The following is a 6,574-nucleotide window of genomic DNA, read 5'->3' as shown; positions in this document are numbered from 1 at the left end:
TTCAGGGACTGAGAAACACCTGGAAGCAGGGCCCGGGAGAGAGCAGGGCCCGGGAGAGCTGAAGGGCAGCCGAGTTCACTTCTCAGAGGAAGCAGCAGGCCTGGAGGGGGAGTACCCGCCCGCGTCCCCAGGCTGTTCCGGAGGGCTGGCTGGCTGGGGCTTACGGGCCACCGCCCGCGTCCCCAGGCTGTGCCGGAGGGCTGGCTGGCTGTGCCTCACCGTCCACCGTGCAGGAAGGCTTTTCTGTCCTACTCCAAAGCAGAAAACCTCCAACACCAGCATTTTCTTTCTTGGTATTTTTAAGCTGTTTTCTCTCCAACTTTTTATTCTGGAAATTTTCAAGCTACAGAAATGTTGCTTGTGCCCTTCATCTAAGTTTGCCCAGGCTAACATTTTGTTGTGCGTGACTTATCTCCCTTTGTTAACAATTATTTATTTCATTTCATTTATTTATTATTATTTAATTTGCTACAGGGCATACACACTCACCAGAGAGATAGAGAGAGGGACAGGAAGCCACCAGGCCCAAGATTCAGCCCATGGCTGGCCACGTGGGCGCCCCCGGGCCTCCTGCCGACACGTCTCCTTTTACATCCTCCCGAGGCACTGGGAAGCGGCTGGCAGATATCAAGACACTCCGATCCCGGCCACTGGAGCACACAGCTCCCTAAAACGAGGGCACCCTGGTGCAGGAGCTAAGCACCATGATTACGCCAGAGTGCCAACGGCTGGCGAACCAGTCTGATACAGAGGCCATGCTGAAAGCTAGCCAGTTTCCCCAGGAACGGTTTTGAGTCTTTTGGCTTCCGGATAGTCATGCTAGACTCTGGGCCGGGCTGTCCGCTCACCCTCTTTCACGCCAGAATGTTGGGCTATTTTGTTTTTCACTGGTAACGATTCTGTGTAAAAAATTCTTCACAAAAAAGGCGGCTTGCAGGCTTTAAATTTTGGATTACGTTTAGGAAGAGCCTACACGGGTGGCAGTGGGTGCCTGTTCCGTCGGGGCGGTCTGAGGCCAGCACACCTGCCATTCCAGCGGCCAACGTGAAGGGAGCTGCAGAAGGGCAGTGGACCCCACAGGCAAGCTGACCCGGAGGATTAGCAAGCCACCCACGGGGTGACTTTTCTTCTTGTAACAAACAAAGGTTCAAAACCAATTTACTATTACTACCAGACTTAAAGTGTTGGTTGTGCAGGATTGCGGGCAGTGAGAAGCAGGCTGTCATGCTCCACCGCAGTCTAGAAATGCGACATCACACCATAAAGCCCGCACCCTGGCCCCAGACCCCTGGCCCTCCTCTCTGCCAGTGGGAAGCGCCAGTTTGAGTGTGGTTATTAATTCATGGTATTTGCAGTATAGCCATGTAACTATCTGACAGGTGTGCTTCTCAATTTGTTTTTTTTTGGTCTTGGAATTTCTTTTACACTCTTAAAAATGATTGAGGATGACAAAAACCTCTGCTTATATATGATCAGTCTACCTGTGTTTGAATGCAAAGCACTTGGTGGGGTGGCACAGTAGTAAAACATGGCTGTGAGGCTGACTCACGTGGCAGGGTTCCGTGTCCCTCTCCTGAGGCCGCCCTGAGTGCGCCAGGCGCATGCCGACCCAGCAGATGCGCTGAGTGGGCTGTGGTGCCAGGGCCCTGCTGAAGGTGCTTCTTTCCCTGTCTCTCTCTCATTTACGGAAGAAACAAGTAAAAATAAACTAAAACAAATGAATTTTGGGGGCCAGCTGGCAACGTGGTATTCGAGGCAGCTGGATCCCACATGGTGACTGCCTAGTTTGAGTCCTGGACCCAGTAGATCGAAAATCACGCTGGGCGCACGTGCCTGAGTGCCCGAAACCCAGGAGGAGAGGAGGAGGTGGGGGGCCTGAGGCCACCCCTGCAGGCACTGTCTTCTTCCTTCCTCCCTCTGCCAAGCTCACGTACCCTATAGCATTTTTTAAAATGAATTCTTAAAAACACAAGAACACATAAGTACACATTTCATTGGCTGTTAGCAATGATGTCAGCACGTCATGGAGCTCTGGAAAATTCCACAGTACACTCAGGAGACACAAGGGAAAAGGGCAAATAACGCCTCCGTTTTATCACATGGTTTGACACGCACCCCGAGGGGGCCATCTCCTGACCACACTGAGAGCTGATTAATTCTGGCGATGAAAACAAAGAATTAGGTCTGCATTTTTTTTTCTTTTTGAGATATTTTTGCTAGAGGGCACATGCACTTGTTGGAGAGAGAGAGACAGAGAGACAGAAAGCAAGAAATCATCTCCTGGAGGGGTGGCCACACCATAATCCCTTTTCCTCTTGGGTACAAGTGCCCAGCATGAGTTTCAAGCCTCCAAGTCTGGGACTTGAACTGCAGTCAATCACGTGGGAGTCCAGCAATGTAACCATTGTTCCATCTGCTGGTCCCAGGTCTGCACATTTTAACATGCAGAAACTCAAAGGTGATCATTTGAACCTCAAGTCTGTGCATGTTAGAATTAAAGAGAGGCTTTAGGTGAACGAAGCCTAAATTCAGTGTTAACCCCACCCCTCTTCTCTCCCGTCTAAATTGTTGGAGGGTCAGATTGCCACATCACGGACAGTCAGGATGTTTGTCTTTCCTCTTGGGATGCCCGCTTCCCAGAGGCTCGGACGGCAGCTCTCCTCTCCTCTGCAGGGTCTGGTGGGTTTTGGAAGAAGCACTCCAGCCAGCTGCTGAGGTCTGGCACTGTCTGACCGTCTCATGCCCGCTTCCCACACTCTCTCCAGGCCGCCGACACTGCCCTTTCCTTGGGGAGTCATCTGCTAAGTTATGTGAACAGAAATCCCCAGATACTTACTAATTCCGGTATGCGCCTATGTCTGAAACTCCGTGTCCCCAGAGCCTGTGACTCTGGTCACCTGTGGAAGTGGAACAGGTTCTAGCACAGCCATGGGAAGCTGCGGAGATCCCGCTTGGGCCAATGGCTGGGCAGTTTGGCTCAGGGCAAATGAAGAGCTGGGGAACGAGAGCCCGGCCGCCCCACCAGCCCCGTTACCATGCATCGCTCAGCTCTGTCCCATACCTGTGTGCACAGCTATTCAGCTGCGCCCACACACACGTGCACAACCACTCAGCTGCACCCACACACACGTGCACAACCACTCAGCTGCGCCCACACACCCGTGCACGATTGCGGGCAGTGAGAAGCAGGCTGTCATGCTCCACCGCAGTCTAGAAATGCGACATCACACCATAAAGCCCGCACCCTGGCCCCAGACCCCTGGCCCTCCTCTCTGCCAGTGGGAAGCGCCAGTTTGAGTGTGGTTATTAATTCATGGTATTTGCAGTATAGCCATGTAACTATCTGACAGGTGTGCTTCTCAATTTGTTTTTTTTTGGTCTTGGAATTTCTTTTACACTCTTAAAAATGATTGAGGATGACAAAAACCTCTGCTTATATATGATCAGTCTACCTGTGTTTGAATGCAAAGCACTTGGTGGGGTGGCACAGTAGTAAAACATGGCTGTGAGGCTGACTCACGTGGCAGGGTTCCGTGTCCCTCTCCTGAGGCCGCCCTGAGTGCGCCAGGCGCATGCCGACCCAGCAGATGCGCTGAGTGGGCTGTGGTGCCAGGGCCCTGCTGAAGGTGCTTCTTTCCCTGTCTCTCTCTCATTTACGGAAGAAACAAGTAAAAATAAACTAAAACAAATGAATTTTGGGGGCCAGCTGGCAACGTGGTATTCGAGGCAGCTGGATCCCACATGGTGACTGCCTAGTTTGAGTCCTGGACCCAGTAGATCGAAAATCACGCTGGGCGCACGTGCCTGAGTGCCCGAAACCCAGGAGGAGAGGAGGAGGTGGGGGGCCTGAGGCCACCCCTGCAGGCACTGTCTTCTTCCTTCCTCCCTCTGCCAAGCTCACGTACCCTATAGCATTTTTTAAAATGAATTCTTAAAAACACAAGAACACATAAGTACACATTTCATTGGCTGTTAGCAATGATGTCAGCACGTCATGGAGCTCTGGAAAATTCCACAGTACCCTCAGGAGACACAAGGGAAAAGGGCAAATAACGCCTCCGTTTTATCACATGGTTTGACACGCACCCCGAGGGGGCCATCTCCTGACCACACTGAGAGCTGATTAATTCTGGCGATGAAAACAAAGAATTAGGTCTGCATTTTTTTTTTCTTTTTGAGATATTTTTGCTAGAGGGCACATGCACTTGTTGGAGAGAGAGAGACAGAGAGACAGAAAGCAAGAAATCATCTCCTGGAGGGGTGGCCACACCATAATCCCTTTTCCTCTTGGGTACAAGTGCCCAGCATGAGTTTCAAGCCTCCAAGTCTGGGACTTGAACTGCAGTCAATCACGTGGGAGTCCAGCAATGTAACCATTGTTCCATCTGCTGGTCCCAGGTCTGCACATTTTAACATGCAGAAACTCAAAGGTGATCATTTGAACCTCAAGTCTGTGCATGTTAGAATTAAAGAGAGGCTTTAGGTGAACGAAGCCTAAATTCAGTGTTAACCCCACCCCTCTTCTCTCCCGTCTAAATTGTTGGAGGGTCAGATTGCCACATCACGGACAGTCAGGATGTTTGTCTTTCCTCTTGGGATGCCCGCTTCCCAGAGGCTCGGACGGCAGCTCTCCTCTCCTCTGCAGGGTCTGGTGGGTTTTGGAAGAAGCACTCCAGCCAGCTGCTGAGGTCTGGCACTGTCTGACCGTCTCATGCCCGCTTCCCACACTCTCTCCAGGCCGCCGACACTGCCCTTTCCTTGGGGAGTCATCTGCTAAGTTATGTGAACAGAAATCCCCAGATACTTACTAATTCCGGTATGCGCCTATGTCTGAAACTCCGTGTCCCCAGAGCCTGTGACTCTGGTCACCTGTGGAAGTGGAACAGGTTCTAGCACAGCCATGGGAAGCTGCGGAGATCCCGCTTGGGCCAATGGCTGGGCAGTTTGGCTCAGGGCAAATGAAGAGCTGGGGAACGAGAGCCCGGCCGCCCCACCAGCCCCGTTACCATGCATCGCTCAGCTCTGTCCCATACCTGTGTGCACAGCTATTCAGCTGCGCCCACACACACGTGCACAACCACTCAGCTGCACCCACACACACGTGCACAACCACTCAGCTGCGCCCACACACACGTGCACAACCACTCAGCTGCGCCCACACACCTGTGCACAACCACTCAGCTGCGCCCACACACCTGTGCACAACCACTCAGCTCCGCCCACACACAGGCACAGTGCACAACCACTCAGCTGCGCCCACACACCTGTGCACAACCACTCAGCTGCGCCCACACACCTGTGCACAACCACTCAGCTGCGCCCACACACCTGTGCACAACCACTCAGCTGCGCCCACACACCTGTGCACAACCACTCAGCTGCGCCCACACACCTGTGCACAACCACTCAGCTGCGCCCACACACCTGTGCACAACCACTCAGCTGCGCCCACACACCTGTGCACAACCACTCAGCTGCGCCCACACACCTGTGCACAACCACTCAGTTGCGCCCACACACCTGCGCACAACCACTCAGCTGCGCCCACACACACATGTACAACCACTCAGTTATGTCCCACACATGCATGCACAACCACTCAGCTGTGCTCACACACACATGCACAACCACTCAGCTGTGCCCACACGTGTGTACAACCACATGCCATCCTCCAGGCACAAGGACACAGGAACAAGGAGCCCTAGGCCAGCAGGGGGACCTGAGTAAATGGGCCACCAACTGATGCGCGCAGTGTGGTAGAGGACACAGAGGTGGCCCCCGTCTCTCGTGGTCTTAACAGTGTGGGCTGGGAGACAGAGAGCAAAAGCTGGCAGAGACTAGCCGGCCAGGGTTCTAATCTTGACTCTGGGACTCGGGGCACGTTCCTTTGAGAAGCTCTAGCCAAGAGGGCAGGTTTGGAAAGTACAAGGGATCTGGCTTCAAATCCCAGCTCTGCCAAGTGATGCCAGAGTGACCTGAACAAGTGCCCTAACTCTGCTCACCTTCATTTTCTTAATTAAAAAAAGATTTTTTTTTTTTTTTTTTTAAGGTGCTTGTGTTCATTGGGGAGACACAGTGAGAGAGAAAGTGAAAAATGATCCCTGGCAGGGGGGATGGCCATGCTGCCATGCTGCAATCCTTTCTCCTCCTGAGACTCTGGGAACACATGCAGGCACCTGGCATAATGAGATACCAGGTCTGGGGCTAGAACTGCAGCTGGCCATGTGGAAGTCCAGTGCCTTAACCACCATGCCATCTGCTGGCCCCAATCCTTGTTTTCTTACCCCTAAAATGGGAATACCAATACAACGTCTCAGAGGATGAGGGTGAAATGGTGAGCTTGCGGCGTGGCCCGGAGCTCTCGGGGAAGGGCAGCCTCTGTGACCGCCCTCTCGGGGTTCAGTTTCCAAAGCGAAGGCACTGGACTGGATGAGTCCTCCACCGCTTCTGCCCCAGCACCCAGGACCACCACACACTCTCGTGAGAATACCCCGGAGTCTTTATGTGACGTTTCAGTTAGAGACGCTTCTGCCCTCTGGGACTGAGAGGGGCAGGGGAGTTCCAGAAGCTCTTC

This window comes from Tupaia chinensis, unplaced genomic scaffold (assembly GCF_000334495.1).
Source record: "Tupaia chinensis unplaced genomic scaffold, TupChi_1.0 Scaffold000671_1, whole genome shotgun sequence".
NCBI lineage: Eukaryota > Metazoa > Chordata > Mammalia > Scandentia > Tupaiidae > Tupaia > Tupaia belangeri.
This window is presented reverse-complemented; position numbering follows the sequence as displayed.